The sequence below is a fragment of the Schistocerca serialis genome, chromosome 6 (assembly GCF_023864345.2).
Source record: "Schistocerca serialis cubense isolate TAMUIC-IGC-003099 chromosome 6, iqSchSeri2.2, whole genome shotgun sequence".
Classification (NCBI taxonomy): Eukaryota; Metazoa; Arthropoda; class Insecta; order Orthoptera; family Acrididae; genus Schistocerca; species Schistocerca serialis.
The window spans coordinates 354,112,044-354,134,719 of NC_064643.1; the positions used below are offsets into that span (position 1 = coordinate 354,112,044).

The 22,676-nt window shown below is 42.2% G+C and overlaps 1 pseudogene; it reads right to left on the reverse strand.

Annotated features, from left to right (window-relative positions):
• Positions 1–2,937: 2,937 nt before the first annotated feature.
• On the reverse strand, positions 2,938–3,054 carry LOC126485514 (5S ribosomal RNA; annotated as a pseudogene).
• Positions 3,055–22,676: the final 19,622 nt, after the last annotated feature.

A 22,676-nucleotide genomic window follows, 5' to 3' on the forward strand; every position in this document is an offset into this window, starting at 1 on the left:
GGGTATAAAGTTGTTAACCGTCAGTCTCCATAGTACTTATAACAGGATGTGAACTGATTTCTCATTTTTGTGTAAATATAATACCATATTAACTGACTTTACACATTCTCGTATATATAGGAAAATCCAGGCAGAGTGGCAAAGCTGAATCATTCCTATTTTTTGAGATAAGGAGCAATAGATGGAAATGTATAGAAATCAGTGATTATGGCCTGCCACTGTTGAAGTATAGTATCAAATAGTTTAATCACCTTAGGATCAAGTGAAGTACTTTAAACAATTTAATTTCCACACCAGTGGCATAGGGGCCACCTTACTCCACATGAAGGTACACAAAGTGCCCAGAGGCCAGCGCTGAGATAGACACTGCCCGCACTGACGCCATTACACAAAAGATATCACCCTCTAATAGTATGATCGAGATCTGAATAATGAAAGTATTATTATGAAGTCAAGATATGACGCTCTCAACACAATTTCACTGGAAAGACGAACCACATTCTTTCTCTATAATAAATACTCAAACTGACCACTGACCCTACAAAGGATAACTAAAAGCCACAGAAATTATTATAGCTTGGAGGATCCGCACAACATAAATGTTGGACTTCGTGAGTGAGTCAACCCTCCAGAGAGATGACGTTAAAGAATTTCCAGGACCATGCTGTCACATTATAGCCTCTGCTGCACCATTAGCCATTTTGTCCAACTTAACCACTTTTCTCGGTTCTCTCCTAACGTTATACAGATTCTATACCACCTTATTAGTGAAAGTACAATTTTCTCATGAAAAATCTACAGTATCAGTATTCAGAATTTGAATTTTATATGAATGTGTACAGTTCTGCGTATCATTGTCATTTTCAACCTACGGAAATTTCATCTGACGATGGAAATAATAGGAAGCAGCAATTTCTATTTAATAAGAACTGCCTAAGGTTATGTCTAACAAATATCGAACGAGAACTTATTTTGCATGTTACACTAAACTAATGCACTGTAGTGTGAGAGATTAACGTTTCCTAACGTGTCAACATGTGGAAACGAACTACTTCAATGTCTCTAAAAATTTTTGGAAATCCATTAGCGTATCAAAAATTATCTGCCGGATTTTTTTACCGTATGTGAAGTTTCTACATGGTTCATTAACTAATGTAAAAACTGATTCGAAAAATCATCGCATCCATGGATAACAGCGAAGGCTGAAGGTAATTAACGCATTAAGTAAACAAATATGCCAGCTACACGTAGCGTTCGGTGACATTTAAATGGAGCAACTTTAATTGGTTGCGAGGGCATTCAAAGAGAACGGCGACAGGTCGCAGGAAATCCCAGAAAAATATTTACTTCAGTTTCAGTAGAATGTAAACACTGCTTACTTAGTTTCGTTTCTAAAAAACACAGCAAGACTGATCAGAAGCCATTGGTGAATAACTTGTGTCAATTATTGTGTGGGAAAGAACACGAGGTCACATTCCGAAGTGCTATTTTATTGTTCGACGGAAAACTCCATGTTCTAATACTGTTCTGTTTTATCAGTGACGGACATTCACAGAAATGTTAAAGATCAGTTTTCAAAGACTATATGAAACATATTGAGCTTATTGTTAACTCCTTTTAAACTAATTATTGAACATTTGTACCTGAGATTTTATTGTTAAAGTCACCATTAGCTAAAGGCGAAAACGGGAATTATGAGACGCAACGTTAATAGAGCAAATTTTAGAATAAAAGCCAAATTGTAATAATTAAGGAAGGAGGACAGGGTTTAACGTCCCGTCGACATAGAGGTCATTAGAGACGAGCACGAGCTCGAATTGTGTCTTTGATGGCGAAGGATATCAGTAGTGCCCTTTAAAAGAAACCATCGCGGCATTTGCCTGGAACGATTTAGGGAAATCACAGAAAACCTTGTTTCGATGGCCGGACGTAATTTGAACTGTCATCCTCCGGAATACGAACTACAGTGTGTTAACCACTGCGCCACCTCGCTCGGTACGTAAATTGCAATTGACTCACTTGTTGGTACCAAGGACTAGACGCAGCACAATATACAGTAAGTAGGTATATCATAATGTAATGCCTTATCGTTTTAAGTATTTGATGTTTTTGGGTGGCGATAAGAAATGAGATAACCAGACGAATGCTAATGAGAAATTTCTTCCTTATTTCGTAACTCTTTAACGTAAAATTTCCATTTCAAATTGGTCAGGTATCGGATACCTCATATTCCACTGGTATCTAAAAACTCGATCAGTATTTGAAGACAACGTTATTTTAAAGAAGAAACATACAAAGTTTTACACCAAAACACGACCAAATTTATCGCTGAATTTCTGTGTGGAATGGTTGGTTCAAATGGCTCTGAGCACTATGGGACTTAACATCTGAGGTCATCAGTCCCCTAGAACTACTTAAACCTAACTAACCTAAGGACATCACACACATCCATGCCCGAGGTAGGATTCGAACCTGCGACCGTAGCGGTCGTGCGGTTCCAGACGGAAGCGCCTAGAACCGCTCGGCCACATCTAACGGCTGGGGAATGGTAAAACGGGGAAATAAGAAATGGATTTTACAAGAGAAGTGTAATGGTTACTAGATAGTAAAGTCACATTTATTCAGTTGGCTTTTTGGGTCTGGTTTTGTATCTTTGTCTTTGTCAGCTATTTCAAAATGAAATGCTAGTTTCAACAATGATTACATAATTACAAACGATTAATACTTAGAATTCATACACTCCGTCTTCAGGCCACGAGTGGCCTACCGGGACCATCCGACCGCGGTGTCATCCTCAGGGGAGGATGCGGATAGGAGGGGCGTGGGGTCAGCACACCGCTGTCCCGGTCGTTATGATGGTATTCTTGACCGAAGCCGCTGCTATTCGGTCGAGTAGCTCCTCAATTGGCATCACGAGGCTGAGTGCACCCCGAGAAATGGCAACAGCGCATGGCGGCTGGATGGTCACCCATCCAAGTTCCGGCCGTGTCCAACAGCGCTTAACTTCGGTGATCTCACGGGAACCGGTGTATCCACTGCGGCAAGGCCGTTGCCTAGAATTCATATAAATATAATAAATGCTGGATTAACTATGTGCGTTACATTTTCACTTTTGAATCACAGAATCGATTTGGATAGAAATCGGTGTGGACAATGGCGGTGACCAGAATGCTGAGGGAGAACATTGTCTACGTTCGAAAGTATTTAGTACAAGATACTTACTAAAATTACTCGAGTTAAGGAAAAATATATACGCTTTGAAAACGCTCTTTACTAATTGACTTTGGAACTTGATAATACTTGTGAATATGCTTTGGTTGGTTGATATGTTCTATGTAATAATATTCAACGTAACGCATACAACGCTTATACAGTCCGTATACAGTGTCCAATTCAAACTAACCTACTGTTTATTTTATTATTGTATCGTTTTGAAGCATAATTTTAAATAAAATGCAAATAATAGCATTCGTTGCCATCATGAAATCATCGAAGCCTCCACGAAATGTCCATTACGGAAACGCCGCAACGATGAAACGAAGGGTTTTCCTCACCCCTCAACAACAACGTTTTGGAAATAGGTCTTACCTCATCTATAAAGAGAGTCGGCACGTCTGCCGTGATTGATTCGTATTGTCTTAATCACTGTCAGAACTCTGAGCGATTGGTCGAAGGCAAGGTGTTCTTATAAATGCAAGAAAAGTTATGGCTATGTGGAGGGCCAATTTCCAAACTAATTATATTAAATGCAAAAGTAATTCTGTTACGTTCTCACGACTAAACTGCTGCACCTATTTCGATGAAAGAGCTGGAATGGAGATAGCTTGAACTCTGAGGGTGTAGTAAGGAACTGAACAGTTGTTTCTACATCAGTTAAATAAACGCTGTCAAAAAATAGGACAAATACGGGTAGGACTTAAAACTTAGCTATCTGTATGTACATAGACCGTTCGTCTACAGGTATTGAAGAGGCAATTCGCAAGTATCAAAATACGTGGCATAAATGGCTGCGTCTTTTGACGGCATTGATTTGGAAGCTTAAATTTTTTCCGCCGCCGAGGGACCGTGGGCATTATTATTTGACACAAATTTCAACTTGGTAACTCGACCTTTTAACGAGACAAAGGCATATTAACAAATGGTTCGAATTGCTCTGAGCACTATGCGACTTAACATCTATGGTCATCAGTCCCCTAGAACTTAGAACTACTTAAACCTAACTAACTTAAGGACAGCACACAACACCCAGTCATCACGAGGCAGAGAAAATCCCTGACCCCGCCGGGAATCTAACCCGGGAACCCTGGCGTTGGAGGCATATTAACAGGTGGACAGACAGATGGACAACAAATTTCATAGAAGTGTTTTTTACATGATATAATTATAAAGTAAAGGTTTTAGAATTTTTTCCTTTTCTTCATGACGAATTTCATAATTTTAGGTGAATGGAATGCACCATATTTCGTTTGACGTGTGAATTTGCGAGTAACAGTGTATGTGACACAAATGTTTCTATGTTGTCAGTGTACTCACGTGGAAGCTCAAATGCTTTACACCCACAAGAGAACGTACGCCTTTGTATTTGACATGAGTTTCAACAAGACATTTCTATCCATTACTGAGAAAAATGGGTCGTAACACACAGACAGACAGATGAACAAGGCTGCGCGAAGTAGCTGCGTGGTCTTAGGCGCCTTGTCATGGTTCGCGCGGCTCTCCCCGTCGTAAGTTCGAGTCCTCCCTTGCGCATGTGTGTGTGTGTGTGTGTGTGATGTCCTTAGCGTAAGTTAGTTTAAGCAGTGTGTAAGTCAAGTGACCGATGACCTAAGAAGCTTGGTCCCACAGAACCTCACCACAAACTTCCAAATTTTCCAGATGAACAAATTGGAGGTCCTATGGTAGTTCCGTTTTTACCGATAGAGGCACACAACTCTGAAATGTGTTAATTTTTTTTGCATAACCTACATGTTGTATGATGTATAGCTACTTCAATAGAACAATGCATAGATGTGTGCTCCTGTCCATAGCCCTCCGCACACATCGCTCATTAGAGACGCTGCGCATGCTAACACGTTGATCGTTTTGGACGTTGGGAAACGGAAGGGCGGGTACGCTTCATGAGTTACGCTCACCTTAACAGACACGTGAGAGCAACTGACGTGAACGCACATGCACGAGCTTATTTACTCACTGGTCGTCATAACAAAACTGCTGACATGCAAACACAGCTGGAGGTACAAGCTAGTGTTTTTATAACTGAGTTAAATAACTGTGAGGAACATGGCTTGGATTCATACTGGCATTAGGAAGGCTAGGATTCCAACCAGAATCTCCCCAATGGTCCATTTAAATCATGAACATTTACTCAATGCAGAATCTGCTCAGTGATTTCTTCTAGACCCATAATGCAGCAGAGAACGAAAGTTGATGTGTTCTCCAACAGTTTATTGAACGTAACTTCATCTACAATACAATAGCTGGCTGTACAATAGATGTAGACGTCCGTCGATCTAGCCGGAGATGGGGTCCCTCTCGGTCGGCTGGCACTTCGATCGGCCGTGCAGTACAGCGGCTTCGGTGATATCTTCTCGGAGACTCCGCTATAGCAGTTGCCATTAGCAGCGGACGAAGACTGGTCTGCCTTCGACCGACCGGGCCTATATAGTGAGCTGGAGCCAATAGAAACCCGGCGTACGAATCCGTGGCCGGATATGTCGCGGTGACCTCTGCAAGGAAAGGTTCCTATTAATCGACTGGAATCTTCGGCGTGTTTACCTGATGTCTTCGCCTGTTTGGCTGTTGGTTTGTTTCCCTCATAGCGTTGCTGTTATGCGCTGCTGCCTGAAATTTAGGGGAACCCGATGGCAGATAGTACAAAAGTAAAGGTCAGTAGATGCTCTTATTGAAACTGAATGTTGTTCAAGTCATTTGGGTAGAAATTGGATCAAAAAAGCTCGATGGCAGGAATTCTCTGTGGATGATCGGCTACTCTGGTGCATAATTTCATGCACTACATAATCAATGTGAGCACTAAGCAAACTCTCGAGATCGCTTGGTGTCATGGAAGACAAGTGCGACGATCTTAAACACAATAGGGTGGTCATTTGGCAACCGCACTCGTGCCTAAAAATTTTCGACCCAACAACGACAGTGTTAAGCAAACAAATTTAGCAAGAAATGGAGTTCACAGTGTGCAGCACTATACTAAATTATTACAATTAATACTAAACAGAGTGGGTAGCACACTTTCAACCATAATATTAAGGGGAGGTTTACAATCTTTGGACCGAAAAACGCTTGTTCTTTGAGAATTTTTTGCTCGGGATGTGTTATAGATGCCTGTGTAAAATTTGGTAAAAATGTTTATTGATATTTCCTCTACAAACTTGAATTTTTTGGCCAGAAATGTCGCAGACCAAAGGCGGAAGATCCGTCGGAACGAAACAAAATTTCAATCTAGATCTCCACTCTCGATGTGTCACAGGTCAGCCGGCTTTTCTGAAATCAAAATTGAGTTGACGTTAGCGAAGTATATAAGATTCTTTAGGAGTTGTACCTCGCTTAAGGAATTTGGACCATAGGAAACAAAGTGGCGGCCATTTGAAAAAAGGTTTTTTTTCATCGATTTTTCGGCTTCGTCGTCCAAGTAAAAAATTTATAGTTTTGAAGTTACCACACCGCACGATAAAAAGAAAGTCATTTCGAGAATAACCCTTTTGAAGTTTTGACTACATATAAATGCAATATTATGTAACTTACGTTCAATCTGATATTCCGCATCCATAAACTAGTCCTTCCTCTTCCTCACAGAGGGCGTTCTCCCCGATCTGGGCCATCCTGCGCTGCTCCAGAGCCGCTCGTGCGGCCGGTGACAAGCGGTTTTCGGCCGCTTGAATCCGGTGGTCGTCCGAATGCTTGGCGAACTGCGTCGAATAGAGTCCCAGGGTGACGTCCATCGTTGTCATGGTCTTCAGAATTGCGGAATACCCTCTGTTGAAGCTGCTCACTGCCAAGAAAGTCGCAATCTGCACAGTCTTCGCACCAGAATGAAAATGCTTTGGGGGCTAACTTCCAACCACAGGCGGTTAAACTTTCATTTGAATTTTGTGTGTTTCCTCCCAAGCACCAGTACAATAACTCGTCCTCCGAAAGGGCCTCGTAGATCGGATGAATCACTTTTTGAACCTCTTTAGAGAGCGGCTGGTGATGTTGATATTCGTCCAGATGTCCGGTAGCCTCTGCAATGCACCGCTTGCACCAACTAGTTGCCCCAGCCGAACAATTTTGGTGTTGTGGGAGGTCATCCGTCGAACACTTGTGAAGATACTTTGCTCAAATTGTCTTCTTCCTCTGTTCCACCAAATTGGATTGCCAAGCCGTAGTACATCGTAAGCTCCTTGATCAGTTTATCAGGTTTAGTCATGAGCAAGCACATAGAATAATTTTTGGCGGCTACAGAGTCGAAATTCCCGAATAAAACTTGTGCGTGAAAAAGGACCATTTCAGGCAGGTACATTTTTCTGTTCATCCGCGAATACCAAACATTTCCGTTCCGTATTCGTAAAAACCGTTTCAGGCGTGGTTTCTAAACACTTTCACGGATCCATAAATGCAATTTTTTTTAAAATCGATTTTTTGAACCGAAACATAGTAAACCTCCTCTTAAGATACATGTACACACTTTGCAGTGAGCCAGCCCTCAAGAGCAGACCAATCCCTCACCTACATAGTGATAATGCTGCGTTTGGCGCCTAGCCGAAAAATGGAGCAACTTTCAAACCGCGGTGATGGAGGGAGAGGTTCATTACCTCTGACCAAGTACTGCACGACAAAATCTGAACATAGAGTTTATGTTTCGTTCTGCTTCCAACTTCCTTTTTTTGCTAAATTACCTCACCAGGTTAAGTTGCAATTGCTTCACATCATCCATGCTAACTGTGACTACCTGCGGAAAGATTTGAATTGCAGACACATATCCACATCTGATTACATGGTGTACGGATAAGGACAAGAAAGAAGAATTACTGGTCAATCTCTTCTCTACTGGGCACACTAGTAACTCGAATAGAGTGACTTGTATCACGAAAATCAGAACAAGTAGATTAGACACACCGTGACTGTGACAATTACGAAACGATATACGTGTATACCGGATATCCCTTGTATGCGTCATCAGGCGATTTCTTCTGGTGTTTCAGTAGATATTTGCAATTACGTTCTTTTAATGTGTAGCTAGAACTAGCACAAGCAAAAAGTGCTCCGTAAGTCTACCATATGATTCCGTTACAAACAAAATGATTTTTAAATCGGAGGCTTACTTGCCTGTTCTACAGACCTCATGAAAACTGAAAATTAAGGGTTTAGAAAGCATTTATCAGTTGGAGAAAAGCTGTATAAAATGCTAAAAATCAAGTACAAATAGTCTCGATAGCGTTTTCAGGTTTTTATTCGTCATCAACAGGTTTCGGCACTTCCCTCAGACCATCTGACAGTCGGCGAAAAGGGCCGAAACCGGTTTATTATGAACAAATATTTGAAAATGCGATCGAGACTTTTTCTTGGAGTTTTAGTCTCCCAAATTGGTCTAGTGCGACATTCGTTTTATCCATACTTATTAACAGCGACAGTAAAACAGGCAAAATAACTTTGAAAAATTGACCTTTAACTCCAAAGGTGACAGCACTACCCTGGCCGGCACTGCATTTTCTTTTTAACGGTACCCAAAGCGACGCTTTCCGTCGAGGTTGGGAGTCGGAGTGACAGACTTGACGACCAGTATTTGTTTCGAATAACTCCAGCTACACTACGCTAAAACGAAACTTCAAATATCTGCAGGAACATCAGAGCAAAAAGACAGTGTGTACTGATTTTCTGTTTTTTTTTTTTGTTTTTTTTTTTTTTTGTTTTTTCTCTGTGTGAACACGTCACAGACTTCACTGCCCGATATTTTCTGTGTGGTCTTAACCGCACCAATAAGTGATCTGCGCCTGTCAGTTTAGATTGACCGTTTTGACATCACGCATCTACACTTCAACATCTGATCTCCTGCCAAGGATAAACCAAACATCAAGCGCTAGCTCTTGCCACAGGCACTTGGAGGCACTGTCCAACCTAACACCATACAACTTGCAACAGCAGTAATTATTCGTCTCAAAATGACGTAAACACTCATGTTCAGTAATCAGTTAGCAATGGAAATATCTGCACTTGTACGCATTATATTCCGTATGTACGGGGTGGGACAGCAAAGTCAGCCCAGTCCAACTATATTCCGTTTCTGCCAAGTTAGGATGCATAACATAGCGAATTTTCTTACCTTTGGAAGTAAGTTTTATCTTTTATAGTCGATGTATCACGACAGTGGCTTTTTTTTCCTACCGTAATTAAATCCCTTTTCCTGGAATAAGCTTCTAAGGGACCTTCAGCGACATAACATGGATGGGACTTCATCAGATGATATCAAGATAACAGCTCTGCAAAGAACTGCCCGTCTGTCATGATATAAGATTCCACAACGTCTGCTATAATACACCAAATGTAAGGAAACACGTAACTCGTGTACTGTTGGTATCGAGGCAGTCATACCAAGTGTTCAGACTATTGAAGTACTGCAGTAACGCACGTTGAATTTCATCGGGAGTTAAAGGCAGCACAGATCAGTGTTACAAGATATCTAACGGCTTCGGAAATCTTCAGTGTTTCCTAAAAAATGTCTTATTCTAAATTTCGACACAGGAAAAGTATAGAAACCGTATGTTTGGTGGGTTTGAAGATCATTTTGCATTTCCTGAACGACTGTTCCACTCCTCCGCAAATGTTCTCTTTAGAGGGTCCGCCTTTTGTATGTGCAGAATGGGAGGGACATGAGTCGTGTTAGTGCCACAGAGGTTGCCTTATGTCCAGTGGAATGTCTTCCAATAACTGCGGTAGGAACTCGAATGCACTTAGATTCTCATCAATAAAACTGGGACCAATGATGTGGGTTTTGAACACCAAATGTTGAAAGACGGAGAGCGTTGATTTTGTCCACTTCCTCGAGTTGATGTGGATCTTCTGCTGACGTTTTGGTTATTGAGCGAAGATTGGCTTGCCCATTCTTTGTAAAGGATGCTTCTTCCTTTAACAAAATTTTACCTAGATTGCAGGATCACATTCCACTTTTCGTAGCTAACATTCGGGAAACAGCAATCAGTTTTCGAATTCTTAGCCATGAAGCTGTGGGTGTAGCGAAATGTGAAGAGGACGAAATGCAGTGGAATGTACTGTTCGCAGGACACTCGTTTGTTGGTTTCCTCTCGTACTTCCTAGATGCCAATTTGTGATACTTGCTGTGTGTGTTACTAGATCTAATATGTTACTTTCATTTCTTTGATGAGTTGGCGAATTTTATTCTGCACACTTCCAGCAACCATCAGTTCATTTATACAACCGCACCGACACTCCAAAAGTTTGGCGCTATTCGACATAAATAATATTCACTTTTTCAGTTGTGTTATTCTTTGTGTATATTGCAGTAGCTTTACGAGCAGGGTAGCTGGTTGCCGTAACAGCAGAACAGAGACTGAGGAGCTTCAACCGCACAGGTAAGCACAGGAACCATATCTGACTTACATGTTTGATTACATTTGGTATGCTAGAGCAGACGTTTGTGGTTCCTCTTCTTCTACTGGCGAGACAGTGGTCTGCGACGCCGCTATCTTGATACCGTTGCACCAAATCTCATACATGATATATCACTGAAGTTCTCTTAGAAGCTGCTTCCAAATGCCACAGAAAAAAAGTATATAAGTCCATTAGAAATAAACAAATTCAGCCACTATATACCATAAAATAAATTTTGATAGTGCCAGGAAATTCACCTTATTGTCCGCTATAACTTGACAAAAACCGCACCACGATATACTTATTTATTCTGGATATATTTAAGGTCTTAGCTGCCTCACCCTATATAAATGGAAATCACTGACTTGACCTGTGCGTAGACATGTAACGCTGCATACATCCACAAGCCTACCAACAAACTGTCGGATCCCTGATATGTAGAGTCAGTAATGTATTTATTTCCAGATATGGCATAACAAGCTATTAAGCAGGTGGTCTTAATGTTTGGGCTCGTCAGTATTATATCATAACACTGAAAGCTATCGTGGCATGGCCGTACACAGTGAAAGTTTACGTGGCATGGGATACCTAAATGAAAGTTCACCTTTTTGGGGGCCATGTAAAAATAACTGAGAACCTGGTCGGGGACGCCACAATATAAGTTAACACTTCGGGTGACTACATAAAAAAATTGAGAATGTTTGCTAAAATCTAGTTTACTGACAACATTTATTTCCCAAAAATAAAGACAGACATGATCTATACTAAACACGTCACGGTAGAATATCATAAACAACTAACAGGTGGTTTAAGATCACAATGGACAAAGATCCTGGGTGACAGAAGTGAGTCAAGTACACGAGCCCTAAAAAGTGGACAACGCAATCTGAATTAATCTGACGCTAAGCAGACTTTGACTGTTCACATCTACAGAAGTTTCTATTGGCGCAGCTGAGAGCAAGTGAACATTGGGATTCGTACCCCCTGACAAGGTCGGGGCGGCAGCATAATACCCTGTTTACTTCGTGCAGCGATGTAACTTGCAGCTGGCGAGACGTGTGTGGCGGAGGCGTGGCGTAAGGCAGCACCTGTTAATCGTTCGCCACCATGAAAGATCAGCAAAATCTCACGGCCTAGCAATCAGGCAGACGGATCGCAATTTACTCTCTAACAAAGCCCTGAATTAACGGTAGATTTCAGAGTGTAACATACCAGTTCGCTTATCGTACCAAGGACTAATTTGGCTCACTTATACGACAGACCGCACAAGAATACGTAACTTCAAGACTGGTAAACCAAAAGCGAACGAGTGTGCCCTCGGCAAACGAGTAGTCCGATACGTTTGAGGTAACACTGTCGGTACAGTAAGACCTCCACCACAGATTCCCTAGTCTAAGTACTCGCAAGTGAAGTCAGTCTTAGGACAGGTCCCAAGTACCAACCACACATGCCAGAGCTTCGACCAGACATTGCTTCCAGACCGAAGTCCAGAGCCCGAGTCCCTCGCACCTCTCCAGATAAAAAAATTCCGTTTTTCCGCAAAGTGCACGAACGACACCACCTTCCCCTTGTTTTGAGCCAATCACAGGGCCTTAGAAGCGCTAAATCTCCCCTCCTACACGACAGAACAAACTCATGTCAAACCAGCGCAAGAATTAAGAAAACTGCGTCTCTGAAAAAAAAAAGAAACCGGAATTTACTAGCTTTTTTTTAAGTTATCGTGCTGGGAGATGATGTTTTTCTCTGACGTCGCGTCGCTTCCCATGGCAACAAGCGAACTGATACATCTTAAAGATTTATTAACTTTTCGTAACTTGGCTTCACAGTCATGTAAAATTTTTTGAAAAACATCATGTTTACGTCAGTGACTGTTAAAAATTTTATTTCCACTACTGCGATTTCGGCCTTAAGAACAAACATGTTGAGCCATGGTAAAAATTGCTGTTTTGATTAGCGCGCCGTAGCGCGTAGTGTGAAGCAGTCGTCCTCCGTTTCTGGCGGAGGCGACGCTGTGGCAGTCGCAGCTTCGGTGTCTCCCTCTGGTGGGAAAGGGGAAAGATTGCCTGTTCACGTGCATTTAAGGGGCGCTATGAGCTCGCCAATCGGTCAGCATGGGTCAGTCTCTCGCCCCCCTTTAAAGCCGGCAAAATGACAGTCTTTCCACTCCACCAGTAAGAGACGTGAGCGAGTGGTCGCCCGGTCGGGGCTTAGTTCCTGCATCTGAGTCTGCCCGTTAGGCCGCCAGTCTGTTCGAGTTTGCTCAGGCAATGATCATTGGCTGTTGGATCGATCGGCTGGTCGGTCACGTACTGAGACACAAGGTGACTTGTCCGTCTTGAGCGTCGGCACATGTGAGGTCGCCACGTAAGTCCAGTGGGCCGCGGCGTGTAGCGAGGGGTAGTGACTTCGCGGTCGACACGAGAGCAACAGGAGTCAACCCAAGACATCAGTCTGGCCGGTGCGAGCTGCGACGCCGTGAGACGGGAGTTGGGCGGGCCTTCCTGCGTACATTGAAGCGGCTGGCAGCGGACGGTTCGGGAGAGCGATTTGGGGGTGCTGCGCCAGGTCTTCTCGAGATATCGCAGTTTATTAGAAGTTAAGAGATTGGTGATATGTTGTTTGATTTACTCTTGTAAAATTCTACTTGTTTTCTTGGTGAGGTCACCAGCCGTTTTGCTTTGGGGTCGTCCCACCATTCTTCTCCGTTTGCCCACCCGCGGGAAGGTGGTTGTTTATAAATTGGGTGGTCCGTTTTTCCCTTGTAGAGTTGGGGCGGGTTAGAGCAACCTGCGGTTCGGGTTGTTCGGTAATCTCCCTATCAATTTACCGTACGTTAGTAGCTGCCTCTGTCATGTTTGTCGGATTTGGTATGTTAAGGAATTTCAATACCTGAAATATGTTTTGATCTTTGGAAACTTTGATATTATTGCCTATGATCTTGAGAGGCGGTATCTGTGTACTGGAGAGAATCTTAACTATTGTTTAGCCAACCTTGTAGAATTTTATATAAGATTGCATTTCATGGGCTTTTATTTAAATGATCATTTTAATATATAAAGTTGCCACCCTTTTACCGTAAGACTTTTCTTAGAAGTTAAAATGAAGTTGCACCTTCGGTGGCAAGGTTAATATTTTAATTGTTAGTGTTTGGTACCATTTCCATCCCTCCTACGGGGGGTGCATAGATTTTGTGCTTGTGTAAATTGTTAAAACTCTTAGTTGAAATTTATCTGGTGTATTGCAGATTTGCGCCAGTGTGGTCTTTCAGAGGCTGTTGTGAGCTGTCGTAACTACGGCCATGTCAAAAGCGAGTGGCAAGGTTCTCTGCCCGAAAGCGCATACAGTCAAAACTTGTTTCTTTTTGCCTCTGAATAAATTGTAACTTTGATATTTAGAGGGTGCTTTCTGATTATATTTTTAAATCTGTTTCTTTTAAAAAAATTATTTTTAGCACTATTAAAGTGAATAACATTCCCATCAGTTACTCCCTGGCAACTACTTCCATGCTTACATAGTGTGATTAAATGTGTTAATGTTCGTGATGAATCGCTAGTAAATAAAATAGATTCTTAAAAATATTCTTTGAAAATAAATCACGGTTCACATGTGTATGTACAGACTGTGCTGTTTTACGATATATCGACAAGTGTGCTCGCACTACATATCAGCATTACGAATGTGTATAACAGCAAATGACAACGACATATAAATGTGTAAGGGTGTATCAAGATGAAAGGCTTGAAGCCAAAACATCTGCACTTGATAATGGCCTAAGGCCGATACTGCAATAGTGGAAATTAAAAGTTTAACAGTCACTGGCGTAAACATTACGTCATTGTAAAAATCTTATAGGTCTTCTTGTAAATCACCTGTGCCTTGGAGAATGTTAGTCCTAGCTATGAGGTGTCATAAAGATTCTATCTCTAAACGTTTCTCAGATGCCAGAGTTTCTTATACGACCAAGGCGGCCGATGAAAGTTGGTAACAGTCCTATTTGCAGTATCGGCGAACAAGAAAGCTTGTGAACTTTTATTACGCGTGGCGCTGCACACAATACCCGGTTTACGACTCCACCGTGTAGACGTGTCCCTTCAGTCCGTCGCCCCCAGCCAACACCAACTCAAAGGAAGGCCTCGGCGCTTGTTCGTGACGTCACGTCAGCTAGGCACGGCGAACGCCAGGTCTGTTACAGGCAGAAACGCCTGGGCGTGCTTATCACTATAAATCTCTTATTTTTGGACAGAATGTTTGTATTGTTTAGGATTCTGCAGTATTCATTTGTATTGAGTGGCTTGTGCAACCAGTGAAATCCATCATTCATCACACTTCTTAGCAAAGCATATACTGCTGTACTTGAACGTCAGTTAACCTTTAGTTTGTTGCACACTCAGTGTATGTTCTACAGTCCTTTTATCACTGAGGGATCTGAAAACGTGTTACATGCATAGCGGGTTTCATAGCTAGTCATTATTATTAGTGAAAGAGTTGTATTTCAAAAATTTAAATGTGTATGAAGTGTTAGCACCTGGGACTATTTTTATTATACTCATAATGGTGGTGTCTCCCTGACACAGAAAAATGTGAAACTATTGGCAGTAGTTGACCAACACATTTTGTTCTGAGAGGTTTCTGCAATCAATTAATTGTGCAGTTCATTACACTTCTTAACAAATAGTGTACTCCTGAACTTAAATTTCCACCAGCTTTAAGGATTGACATACAAAAACAACTTCATGGTCCAGCACCAACAGAAGTCGTGCTTCTTTACCTTATTTGTAAATCTGAGGAAGTTGCGTTTGTACTAGGTTGCTTTTACAAGAAACTGTGAACATATTTGTGCTCTTCCTTAGGCATCTTGGTTGACTATAGGGGTGAGGAGCATTGAATGTTAATGAAATATCTTGCAATTGTACACGTTGAGGGAGGGGGTAGAGGACAGAAGAAGAGGCAAGAGAGAGATACTTGTTTTATAGAATAAAATTGTTTTATCCTGTAAACTTTCTCTTTTCAGTTGCAAGAGGGGAATATTTATCTTTTATAATGTGCGTGTTTAAAAAAGCTTAAGCTCAATAGTATTTTCGATGTATGAAGCTGTTTTGGTTCCTGATTAGAATTCCTTTCGTTGAAAACGATTGTAATCTAATGACTGGCAACAGTTGGACATTTACAAAAGTAAATTAGTTCACATTTCCAGTGACGATGTCAAAGAAAATAAATAAATAAATAAAAGAAACGAATTCATTGTAAGGGGGTTGGATTAAGTTTTGATAACAAAATGGATTAAGTAAATATCGTTACTTGAATGTAAAACTTCCGAAGCTTGCAATGGGGCAAAGCATCTTCTCATATTGATCTACGTTTGTTTCGACAGGATTCAGTAATACAGAACTATGATCTTCATTTGTAGCTTTACGATAGTAAGAAAATCTTTCACCTAAATAAAACTGCAGAATCCAAAACAATACCAAAAATTTTGTCCAAAAATGTGAGATTTATAGTAATAAGCACGCCTAGGCGTTTATGCCTGGAGCAGACCTGGCGTTCGCTATGCCTAGCTGACGTGACGTCACGAACAAGCGCCGCGGCCTTCCTTTGAGTCGGTGTTGCCCCAGGCCAGCCTTCGGCTGGCGCCAATGTATGAATAGCGGCAGTGTTCTACTGGAGACCTGTCTCTACTAGGGTGTGTTCTGCCTGTCCTGTGTGGCTGTGGGCCTGTCCGGCAAGATTTAGTGAGGGATGGGCTCGTCACCACTTGGTTTCAACTTCCAACATGCCGTTTTTGGAAACTAAGAACCATACAAATACCTCAAGCTTTTAGCACCCTACAAAACCTCCTCTTTCCTTGTGTTGTCAGTCCAACTTTCCTCAGCATCCTTCTACACCATAAACGAGTCTCTTGTGTTGCGAATTTTCCAAAATTCATGATTCGCTACCATACAATGCTGTACTCCGAACATACACTATCAGAATTTTTTTCCTGTGATTTAGGCTTACGTTTGCTAACAGCAGACTTCTATTGACCAGGAATGTAATCTTTTCCAGTGCTAAGGTGCTTTTTATACCCCCCCCCCCCCTTGCTTCGTTTGCTATGTTATTTTGCTTCTAAGCTTGCAGAATTCCTTTGCTTTACCTGCTTTCTGGTCACCAATTAATGATGCCGCTTTGTTCATTCTGTACTTCTCATTACCTTCGTCATTCTGCGGTTCACCCTCTGTTAATCAATAAATTGTTCATTCCTTCTAACAAGTCGTGCAGTTCTCCAGCCTTTTAAGGGTAGTAACGCCACCACTAAATTTTATAATTGTTATTCTCTTACTCTGAAATTTGATCCCAATCTAGAACCTTCATGTCCAGCATTGCTTATTTGTGATCAAGGTGATCCAGAAATCTAAAATCTGTTCTACTGATAGTGCTTTGAGTTCCAGATTTTGAAGGTGGTAATAAATACCAAAATAAGAACAAAATATCCAGTGAACGTGGATTCTAAGCTGTATGCTTGATGAGCTATAAGCATTAGTTCAGTATAATATATTTCACAGTAGTGAAGATGGACAAGAGTTCGTATGTCTTACGGTATGGATTTTAGAGCCCTTGTCAACTGGATATATCCTTCTTGTTTTGGTCCACACTAACCTCTGAAAGTTTTTCGGTGGTGTTTCGGTTCACCCTGTGTAGGCCGAAGAGTAGAGTCTGAAGAGTGCTTTTCTGTTCTACCTGTCTTACTGTTAGCTCTAGCCGTATACATACAATTAACAGATAATTCCCTACAGTTCTGTTTGTTGACAATTTCGTACATCTTGCATCATTTCACACTGTCGACCGCTTTTTACTACGTCGAGATATCGTATGAACGTTTCTTGACTTTTTCATGTACGGGTACACCGCCTCAATGTATCGTCTAAATGATGCAAACATTTTAACTACCCTAGTATCTAAATTTTATTCCTTCAATAAACCGTGTATATAAATTACATTACTGGCCGGTATCGGCCTTAGACCACTTTCAGATATATGATACAGGTAACGCGTGTGTCAGATTTAAAGAGCAAGTCTGATCATGATTTAATGGATCTAGGATTTTCTCGTGCCTTTTGCAAGTATACTTCCTTCTCTTGCGATTTTTTAACAGTGTTCCATCTGCAGTTTAATGCAGAATTCAACCATATATCACCTTCCTCATTAGTGTTACCAAGTTCACGTCCTCCTTGATAGAAACAGAACCCCCCCGACGCCCCCTCCCCACAGATATTCGATTGGGATACTAATCCGAATTATTTTGCTAGTAAAGAGACCTTCTTCTGTTTTCTTCTTTTTCTTGTGCCTTTGTTCCAAATTGGCACAGGGTAGGCATGTTTACGAACGGATTTAGCATGGTTAGTTCAGCGGATGTGCTTCCTGCAACCACCTCGTTTAACAATCTAACTGTTCTGCTTTGGTCTAAAGAGTATCGCTTTAATTCTCCATTTCTGTTGCATGTGCTCGTTTCTAAAGTTAGGTTTTTCGTACAGTTTTCTGAGGAGGTGATGTAAAATTCAGTGGTTTCTTTACTTCATTGGTTTGATATCATCCCGTAGTTATCAAGCACGTTTTGTTAGCCTCTTTTGTCAAGTGTGACCCAGCAGCAGGCTTTTGAAGTGAAACTATTGAGTAAATGAAGTAAATGAAAGCAACTGCTCGAAGCTATTTTGGCAGCGTCAAGTTAGTTTTCTTCATCTAGGACATTGGAAACGTTTCAACACCCAATTGACTCTGTTGTTTTTATGAAGCCCTTTATGTAGTTTTATCTTACTGCTTATGTAAAGTCTTCTGAAACCGGTGGGGGAGGGGGGTGAGATCGGTAGTGAGCACTCGTTGACGAATGTTGTCTGTTATGTATGTTCCGACAATTCGGCTGTCCGAAGTCAATGTCAGGAAAGTATATTTCACAAGAGCGACTTACTTCACTTCCTATGCACTCATGAAATTAGAGTTCTCCGAAAAGCCGTGTGGTTCTTTACGTAAGTTAATTTTGTGTCACTTATCTTATGCATGAAGCAGACAGTTAATGTCACCTGCTGTAAGTAGATTAGGCAGGCTTTTCTCCAAAGAAAAATATTTCATCATTGAAGTACGTAGTTCGTTTCACCTTTTTGCTACAGCGTGAAAGGTCGTAAATGTTGTTCCCTTGTTCGTAAGAGATAACTAGGCAAACATATAACAGTCCAAACATTTAATAAATTACTGAAACATCAGCACATATTTTAGCAACATGTATAACATAGTATGGGCGGCAGTCAATTTGACCGAATGTGCGCAAAAACTAGGTTTTGGAATACCTCCATTGAAAAGTAATCATCAAACTCATTAAGAGATTTTTCCCACTCAGGGAATAATGATAAATTCCTGCTACGTCGGCCACTGACGGATCCGCAATTGCACCCACTCTTGCACTTTCTCACCCGTTTGAAACCGACATCCAAGCATTTCTTTCTTCAGGTCATCAAAGATGTGAAAATTACACAGAGAATGACGGGCTGTAAGCAGGATGTTGCAGTGTTGGCCAACCATTTCGTTGAAGAACAACCTTCATAAGATTGGCACTGTGGCAGCATGCGTTATCGTGGTGCAACAGAATGATTCCATCCGAAAGGAATCTGACAGCCCGAGGACAAATGACAGAAACAGCGATGTGCCACAAAATGAAAAGCCCAGGAATGCTGGCCGACAGAATTAGTCTGTTGCAAGATGCCTGCTCCCACAGTGCCAGTAGGACAAAGGTTTCGCTTCAGCGACATGGTTGGACCTTTCTCTGTGTGATTTTCACTTCTTTGAGGACCTAAAAATAGATATACGTGGACGTCGGTTTCAGTCGGATCAGAAAGTTCAAGAGTTAGTGCGACTGAGTATCTGTCGGCGTCCGATCGCGCTCTATGAAACAGCAATTGATAGTTTCGTCTCCTAATGGGATAAATGTCTTAATGTGTGTGGTGATTACTTCTGAATGGGACGATTTTATGATCCTGTTGTGGTGGGTGTTCGGTTTTCATTTGACGCCCCATATAAAATTATAGCCGGCCGAAGTGGCCGCGCGGTTCTGGCACTGCAGTCTGGAACCGCGAGACCGCTACGGTCGCAGGTTCGAATCCTGCCTCGGGCATGGATGTGTGTGATGTCCTTAGGTTAGTTAGGTTTAACTGGTTCTAAGTTCTAGGGTACTAATGACCTCAGCAGTTGAGTCCCATAGTGCTCAGAGCCATTTGAACCATTTTTTTAATAAAATTATGCATGTATTTAATAACACTGGTTATCTCTTCCGCACTGTTTCAGAAATATCCTGTATGGCTCTTGAATACAAAGGGCGTCGTACAGTCTTCTTAGTTGTATTCCCACAGCGAGTCTTCCGAGATAAGCAGAGCTCGGTGAGCGGCGTCTTGAAAAGATGGCTGACGGATACATTGGCATGCAGTAGATGGAAGGGAAGACTGCGTACTCTGGTGGCAACCATAGCATCTACCTCTGTAGATAGCAGCCCGCGGTGACACCTGCTGGCGGCCTGTTTAAATGACGCGCCTTATGCGAAGATATGGGCTGTCACGGCGCACCGTGTGCGATCGACATAGACACCGTCGGGGTTGGGTTGCTTAAGGGAGGAGACCAAACAGCGAGGTCATCGGTCGCATCGGATTAGGGAAGGACGAGGATGGAAGTCGGCAGTGCCTTTTCAAAGGAACCATCCAAGTTTTTGCCTGGAGCGATTTAGGGAAAACACGCGAAACCTAAATCAGGATGGCCGGACGCAGGATTGAACCGCCGAACTCCCGAATGCGAGTCCAGTGTGATAACCACTGCACCACCTCGCTCGAGACACCGTCGGTACCACAGTAAATGTTTAGAGGGATGGATCGTAAATTAAGTGCTCGGGTCGCTCCGTTTGAGTATGTTTTACCATTCACTAACTTTGGGCTCGAATGTTTGATTCAAGTTCCTTTGTTTTGATGACGTTTACGTTGGGTTGCACTTTTTTACGATCAGATGAACCGATGTTACTCCGCAGATGACGGGAGGCTGTTAATGACGACCTAGCCGACTTTTCCTCTTTACTTCAAGAGCAAGCTCCCCAGATGGCTCTCCCATCAGCTGGTCTATACTTACTGTATAACATTCACGGATTGTCCTGCTGGGAATGTTAACCATGTTAGTCTGACACGAGGATTTGCCGCTTCTTGCCCGCATGGTTTTGTTTTGATTTTTTTTTTGGTGTTTGATGGCAGGCATTTTGGGCGGAGAATGAGATTACTACTTCATGTTATCTTGCCTGTAAGTGATTGAAATACTGTTTAATAGGGCATCATGCTACTTTTGTTCTCAAGCCGCAGTAGGTGAAGGCCCTTGGTGTCCTTTTTAGGTGACTGTACAGTTTTGGTAACGCAGTCACCGAAACTGTTCAATTTGTACTTTCATCATCTATTAGTAGCCGCCTCTAGGAGAACGTACTTAGGGCTATGCAGTAGTATGTTAGTTTGCTTCCTGAAAAAAAATATTTTTCACACAATATACAAGAAATTGTCCAGTTTCTGACATATTTAGCTGTAATAGTGAAATATCTACTTGATATACTAACTAATTACATTGATAAATCAAACCACCACTCCCACTGTTCTGCTAATTGACGTATGACTCCTTGGAGTTGATTTGTGACCTCTGTGGATAATCGTTCCTTCTGAGACGCCGCCCCCCTCCCCTCTTCTCACCCTCTACCACTAACCTTACCACTCTTGGAAAAGGGACACTTTTCTTTGTCAACCCTCCTCAATTCACTTTTCCCCCTCCTCGGAAATCCCACAGCCCTCCACTCCCCCACTTCTCTCCTTCCCCCATCTAAAAATGATCGAGAATGTGACCCAGTGTCTTATGAGATGTTGGAGTCGAAGGAGGTCTCAACAGGAAATTCAAATCAGTGTTAAATGATATAACAATATATCCATCAATTCAGTATGGATATTCTTTATTTAATCAGTTTGTGGGAGACAGCGCTGTTCCCCCTTCTCTCCCCCACACTCCCACCCCCCTAACTCAGTCTGTGCTGAGCTGCCGGAGTGGGAGGATCTCATTACACGAAAAGGATGGTAAATTCGAGCAATATATAGCTTATTTATTTAAAAAATATTTGAATTGATCTGCTACATTGGGGGGGGGGGGGGGAGGGGGAAATGCGGGGCTGTGGTTCTCTGTATCTGGGTGGGGGGTGGGCACTGGATGAAATGGGTCACAACTACATGTCAAAAACGGCGGGGAAATAGTCTATTTCCACTACCTTACGAAATTAATTGTTTAAGAATATGCAGGAGACAGGGAGGGAGTGTGAGCCAAATAGATCGCTTAAAACACTCGCGAACACATAATGATGCCTTTTCTTCCTAATAAAATATATTTTCAGAGTATGAGAATAACACGCATATATTTCGCAAATCAAGTAATCAAATTGTCGCCACAAATACGGATAGATACTAGCCTGCAAACATCTGAGGTATTGGTTGCTCCAATATTTGAGAACACAAACACCCACCTCCAGCACAGTGTTTCCACTAATCATATCCGGCGAGGGAGAAAAACACACTAGCGATCGCTATGCGCACACTGTTCGCCGTTCGCAAGAGTGCCGACAGCCGCAGTCACGCCCGCCATGAGAAAACTGAGGACCCACTTCGGCCACAACAGCAGTTGTGTCGCCATTACCCGCTATCCACACGCGAGTCATACCTGCCGCTCAGAGGCGGGATAGACTGTCATGTGACCGTCCAATCATCCACGGATCAATTAACATGGGAGGAATAATCGTCTTGCTCCAGCATTCGTCATATTGAATCTTCTCAAATTCTCATCTAAAAATCGGAGACCACACGCAAAACACGCTTCCTCCTCTATCGCCGCTCAGCCGGTATACTGGTTAGTTCACTACTGAGCTACCCAGAGAGCGCAGCGGGTGCCACTTACATGGCTTGTCGCGTGGCTCTGGGCAAGGGGAACTAGGCTGACCCTTTCTTTTTAATTGTCTGGTCCGAACAGGGTAACCCGTGGCTTCTGGTAGGTTAAGA